We start from the raw sequence: 7104 nt of genomic DNA, 5'->3' as shown, positions 1-7104 counted from the left end.
TGAACGGCCATCCTATGCGTTGGTGGTGGCTGGCTCTTGCGCTGGTTAAGGCTTGCAGTGACTAAGTGAGTTGGCCTACTATGCGTTGATAGGCATAATATGCGTTGAACATCCAAGGGTTTGCGGTCGCATATGAAGGATGAGCTCACATGGAAGACGTCATCAAACATGTGTCTTCTTGGGAAGAAACCTTAAGCCTTAAGGATTTGAGGTGGGTGCATGAGGAGACATGCAAATTAATCCCCATTCGTTGGCTATGTAGGAGAAGGAAACCTTATATTGCGTTGATTGAACATTGCGTTAATAGTGTGAGGAAGAAACACTTGGACATGCAGCCAAGTAGAAGGTGTCGACATTGGAAAGTGTTTGGATGCCTATAAATAGGGCACAGGACTTCATTTTCAGATCACAATTCAAAAAGACATTAAAAAGAGTGGGAAAGCCAAGTAAACATTGCATTGAGAGCAAAATCCATGCGTTGATCATAGAGCTTCAAGGGGGACGCAGTGGACAGTGAAGTTTGGAAAACAGCATCAACTTGGGACGAAGAGTTCTCCTAGTATACTCGTGCGTTTGGAGTGATTCCAAAGCCACCTGAAAGCTCTGAAAGTCTAGTTTTTAGGGTAGGGCTGCGAAGAAGAAGCTCGAAGGGATCTGGCTAGAAACTGAGAAGAAGACAGAAGGGTGAGACTGTTGGGTAAGCTTGGGTTAGTCTTGAATATTTTGAGATTCCGGCCAAACCACAAGGAGTTCTGAGCTCAGATTTTACGGTAAGCTTCTTGAGACATGTAGAAAAAAGTATCTCGAAATAAGGCTTAGAACTATGAGTAATCTGAGTTGAAATTCGAATTTGAATTCTAGGGGTGTAAAAGGGAGCCCGAGGAAAACAAGGAACTTCTAGAGAGAAAGGTTCCTAGGCGATCGAGGTAAGTGACTAAAATATTTACAATGTTTTAAAGAAATCATGTTTTAAAGAAGATTATTCTCATGTCAGCTAGTTTTACAAAGTAATTTCCAAGCAAATCATGAGTTATGTTTAAAACGCATGCATGTGTGGGAAGTTTGTTGAAAAACTATTTATATGTGTTAAATATACCCAGCATGCGTTAGTATCTTTAAAGCCATGTTTTTATATGTGTTATACTTTACATGCTTTAAAGAGAAAGTCATTTATGACTAGTTTTACTTAAAACGCGATATCGAAGGACATTTGAGAAGGTATCCGTCCAACTTGATATCGAAGGACATTTTAGAAGGTATCTGACCAACTTGGTACCGAAGGACATTTGAGAAGGTACCTGACCAACTTGATACCGAAGGACATTTGAGAAGGTATCTTAGCAACTCGATACTGAAGGACAAGTTTTGAGAAGGTATCTGAGCAGAAGTACCTTAAGATGATGGTAATTAGTATGGCCACGTGCACACTAAGGTATTTGGAGTCAGAGATATAGCCAAAGGGTTCTCTCTTGACTAGCAGTTGGTGTTGGCATATTTTAAACACAGCAAGGTTATTCTCAACTGAGAAACAGTTTTAATGTTTTCTGATAAAAAAGGTTATATATGTTTATGCTTGGAAAAATGTTTATACTGCAGTTCAGGTACTGTAGAAGTTTATATTTCAGTTTAATCTCTTTATTGAGACTTTTGCATGAGAATCAGTTATCTTACTTAAGTCACTCACTGGGCTAGCAAGCTCACCTTATTTTCAAATGTTTTTCTTTCCCCCAGGTAGCTGTCAAATCCTCAGAAGATAGCTCTGCATCCGCTCTGCCACTAAAGGATAAGGATATTGTAACCCGTCTGTTTAGGCGGTTACTGTAAATATTGTACACATGTTATAGTTGTTCATATAATGACTAGGATTTTGGGCTTTGGGACTTGTGAATCTAGTGTTGTAATGACTCTAAACATGTTATGTTTCTGAATTAATAAATTTGTGGCCTAAAAGGCTTTCCGCTATATATGAGTTATATCTTGGTATCAGAGTTATTCCGCAAGAGTTATTAGGCAGTAAGTGTCAACAAAAGGGTTGATAACTGCTGCAGTCAAGCCCTTTCCTAGGCTAAGAGGGTGATCTAAGGCGGGGTGTGACACTTAAGCTCCCCCTAAGCTTGAGAATCCCTTATAAAAAGGTTCTTCTTACCCTCGATGTAAGGAATACAAAGTATGTCTCAAGAAATTCAACTCTGTCAATATACTGCGATGTTGACTGAATACACACTAAGTTATTTTCTTTTAAGGAAAGTATTTTGCAGAATCTACATGTCTGTAGAAAATCCCTTTGCTAGAAAACCACAAGTACAGAGACAACTCAAGTAGCATCTGTGATACTTAAAAAAATATTGCCAACCACATAATATCTAACAAAATCCCCCTTCGATACTTAATCAACATAGTCAGCCAAGCAGATGCACGATGTCATTGAAACATAACATAAAAGTTTGAGAGACAAACCACATCATTCACAACAGCAGTAAAAATAGAACAGAAAAAGAAACAAACATAGAAACCACCACAATAAAAGCAACAACTCCATACTTTCCCCCCACTTTTTTCCATGCTTAAAATAAAAAACTGGAGACGAGGAGCAGATTAGCAGTCATCAACGCTCATCCATATCAAAGTTGTTTAATCACCAAAAACAAGTGTTATTTTTTAGCAAATTAAACAAACACTTAGATGAAATCGGTATCTGGATTTTCTAAGTTAATGAATCCTTGGTCGAATACTCAGTAGGAGGAAAATGGGTGTATGATAACTCAATTTAACCTCTACATATTTTTCCCTAAAAGTTCACATCATGAGATCTATCCTCGGCCTCGAGGCACCATGGGTGTCCCCCTACGGGTGGCTTTTGGGTAGGTCAATACCAAAGTGAATGGAGAGAGTGTTTATAGTAAGTGGGAGAGGGACATGTGACAACACATCCCTTAGTCTCTCTCATTAGGTTGAATAAGGTTTCATACATCGCCTTGTGGCATCGTGGGTGTCCCCTTAAAGGATGAAATTTTGCATGACACTTTATTTGATCTCCAGAAATGGATAGGGTTGCTTTAGTCTCTTGTCCTAATCGGTTTTTCCCTAAGGCTGGCTCATTAGGGCGGTACTTTAAAACCTAAAATGAGGGGTTACACTTACATAGAATTGTCAAGGATGTTAACAAATTATGGATCGAACAATGGTGACTATTAGATTTAGTTACAAGGAGTTGTTTCTGTCTAATGATTGAGAATGTGTCATTTAAGTGAAGGAGCACTTGATCACCCTACTGTAACTTTTGTCCTGCCTCACTGAAGCAGCATTACAAAATAGATGTCACTTAGGGTACACTAGACTATTTTGCTAAAATATGATTGTTTTTCTAAAAGTAGTTTACTACAAGTAGACTTAATTAAGTTTGTTCTGTTTCAGCAATTTTATTATGGCTACTGCGACTCTAAGTTTACTTGCTGCCGACAAACTAATTGGCGAAAACTACGCTAGTTGGAAAAATACGATAAACATGATGTTGATCATCGATGATCTCTGTTTTGTCCTGATGGAGGAGTGTCCTCCCATTTCAGCTCCTACTACTCCTTGAAATGTTCGAGAAGCGTATGAGCGATGGACAAGGGCGAATGAGAAGGCCCGAGCATATATATTGACCAGCCTTAATGAAGTCTTGGCTAAGAAGCGTAAGCCCATGGTCACTGCATGTAAGATCATGGAGTCCCTGAGAGGAATGTTTGGACAACCGTCCGCACAGCTCATGGCATGACACTCTCAAGTACATCTTCAACTCATGGATGTAAAAGGGGTCATTTTTTCGGGAACACGTTCTCAACATGATGATCCACTTACTATGAGGCCACAAGGTTAGCATCTATAAAGCCAGCAAGGTTAGCATAATTCTGGAATCTTTACCAGATAGCTTCCTTCATTTTCATAGCAATGTTGTTCTAAACAAGATTGACTACAACTTTACTACTCTGCTCAACAAGCTGCAGACTTTCCAATCCTTGTTGAAAAGCAAGGAGAAAAAGGGTGAAGCAAATGTTGGTTCATCATCTAAAAAGTTCCACAAAGGTTCGACTTCTTGAACTAAGTCTGCACCTTCTTCTTCTATCACCAGAAAGTTGAAGAATAAGAAGGGTGTAAGGGGAAGACTCCTGCTAACCCACAAGCTTCTGCTCTAAAGGGGAGACAACCAGTGAGGGTTGACAAGGGAAAATGTTTCTATTGCAATTAGAACGAGCTCTGGAAGAGGAATTGTCCCAGATATTTGGCAGAGAAGAAGAAAGCCAAACAAGGTAAATGCGATTTTCTTGTCTTGGAAACTTGTTTAGTAGAGAATGATGATTCTGCCTGGATTATTGACTCTGGCCACTAACCATGTTTATTCTTCATTTCAGGGAACTAGATCCTTGCGGCAACTTGATATTAGTGAGATGACGATGTGAGTTGGAACCGAGCACATTGTCTCAGCTGTGGCAGTGAGAGGTCTCTAGTTAACTTTACAGAACAAATTTCTCATTTTGAATGATGTATTTGTTATTCCTGATTTAAAAAGGAACTTAGTATCTGTAAAGTGTCTTTTGGAATGTAATTATCAACTCAATTTTTCTTATAATAAAGTGTTTATTACTAAGAATGGTGTTGATATATGTTCTGCACAACTGGAAAATAATTTGTATGTGCTAAGGTCGTTAGCAAAAAATGCCCTCCATAACATAGAGATGTTTAAAATTGTCGTAACTCAAAATAAATGACTTAGAATTTCTCCTAAAGAAAATACCCAACTTTGGCACCTAAGATTAGAACACATTAATCATAATAGGATTAAGAGGTTGGAGAAGAATGGACTTCTAAGTGAGTTAGAAGAAAATTCTTTACCTGTGTGTGAGTCATGCCTTGAAAGCAAAATGACTAAAAGACTTTTCACTGGAAAAGGTCATAGGGCCAAAGAACCTCTAGTGCTAGTGTATTTAGACCTTTGTGGTCCGATGAATGTAAAAGCCAGGGGAGGTTATGAATATTTCATCACTTTCTCTATGATTATTCTAGATATGGATACGTTTATTTAATGCAACAAAAGTCTGAGTCTTTTGAAAAGTTCAAAGAATTCAAGACTGAAGTTGAAAATGCATTAAATAGAACGATTAAAAAACTTCGATCTAATCGAAGTGGAGAAATTTTGGATCTGAATTTCCAGAACTATTTGATAGAACATGAAATAGTATCCCAACTCTTAGCACCTGGTACACCTCAACAGAATGGTGTATCAAAGAGGAGCAATCGAACCCTGTTGGACATGGTTCGGTCTATGATGAGTTACGCTTCCTTACCTGACTCGTTTTTTAAGGAAATCTAAACATAGAGAACCAATGAGCAGAAGCAATTCGTTCTAAACCTCATTGTGAAAGAACGTAAACATTTATAATCCAATAGAACAGTTATGAATCAACTCTAAATTACAGCATGCTTTAAAAGAATAAACACAAAAGGGATCGAGTAAAAATAACCTTGAAGAACCTTTTCTTCTAGTACTTGCTCGATCCAACAGCAAAGCGTCCAATAGAACAATCACAACATGAGCAAATCCAACAAAAAGCACGAATTGGTAAATACTCAACCACAATCGAGTTAAACTCGATACTCGACCCTCGAATGCAAACTCGACACAACCACGAGGCTATCTTGGTACTCTTGGTGTGAGTATCCAGGAGGTGTGGGCTTTGTATGGATTTGGTAGAGGGAAGGAGGAACTTGATGATCGAGGAAGTGGGAGAATGAAGAAATCTATCATATAGACTTGCATACTCGATTGTTTAGTAGCGAGTGACTATCATATAGGATACTCGTTCCTTGATCTTTTACTCTCTGAAAGCTATCGTATAACTTTTTTTCTTTATGCGTGTTGTTCATGAAAAAATGAAAACGATTTTCATTTTATCCATCAGTTATCAAAAACTAATTAAAACTTCCCACTAAGTCCATTATTGGAGAAAAAGATAACCAATTATTTTATAATTAGTTTGTTATAAATAAATATAATAACTAATTTATCATATTATATTTATAACCTATAGTTTTTATATCACATCATATGCAACATATAAACCATAGTTCTTTTTCTCCTTTATGGCATTTAATATAAATCATATTTATATTAATTCCTCAAATTAACGTATCTAATATAATCAAATTCCCTCTTGTTAATTTGAACACTTCAAACTAACCCAAAAACTGATTTTCAACATGAATCCATTGAGCTACCAAGGGGACCTTATGGACCTGTAGCTTGAAGCTCCAATGGTACGTGAATAACTGACTAAACTCTTTAATCATGATATCCACCATCCGTTAACTACCAGACACTTCACTAAAGACCGACAGCTGCACTCTTCGCACTACAAATATATTTTTGTGTCCATCGGATATAACCAATCAACAGTACTATTTGATCTATTCATTTTTGTCCATATCTTTCATAGTCTGTTTATTGATGGAACGAACACATACGCAGTAGAAGGGAAAACGGATCTAAAGTACTCTAATTAAGTTCATTTCAAAGAATAAACATGCAAATAAATTAACTATAAAGGGATAGATGAAATACAACCTTGGTAGACTCAAGTCTTCTCCAAATCAGCTCCAATCTCCTAAAGAACAGTTTGTAGATTACCAAGAGAGTCTTCCCGACTATTCTTCAGTCTTAGAACAGGATGGTGGGATCTAGTGAGTGACTAATTTGGAGAGGAAAAGGCTAAGTAATTGAGAAAAAAATAAGAGTTGAGATTATCAAATAATCTAAAAAAATTCCACTTGGCCAAGAAGATTAAAATTCATTAAACTCTTCATTTTAAAAGTCATTTCATTCAAAACATGCAACTTTGAGTTTGATGAGAATTTGACACTAAATAATCCACTAACTCAAAGTGGGTTTAGTGGGGCAAGTGTCTTCAATTGAAGACAACACTTAGGAATGCAAAAGCTGACATTTCCCACTCTCAATTGTTGGATCTTTCCGCTAACTTGGTCAAAGGTCAAAGTTTGACTCTCAAAATCCAAAGTCAACAAATTTGACTTTTTGACTTTTAAAGTCAAAAGTCAACATTTTGA

Source organism: Benincasa hispida, chromosome 10, assembly GCF_009727055.1.
Source record: "Benincasa hispida cultivar B227 chromosome 10, ASM972705v1, whole genome shotgun sequence".
In the NCBI taxonomy this organism is placed as follows: domain Eukaryota; kingdom Viridiplantae; phylum Streptophyta; class Magnoliopsida; order Cucurbitales; family Cucurbitaceae; genus Benincasa; species Benincasa hispida.
The sequence above is the reverse complement of the archived record's forward strand: the minus strand, read 5'-3'. Positions refer to the sequence as shown.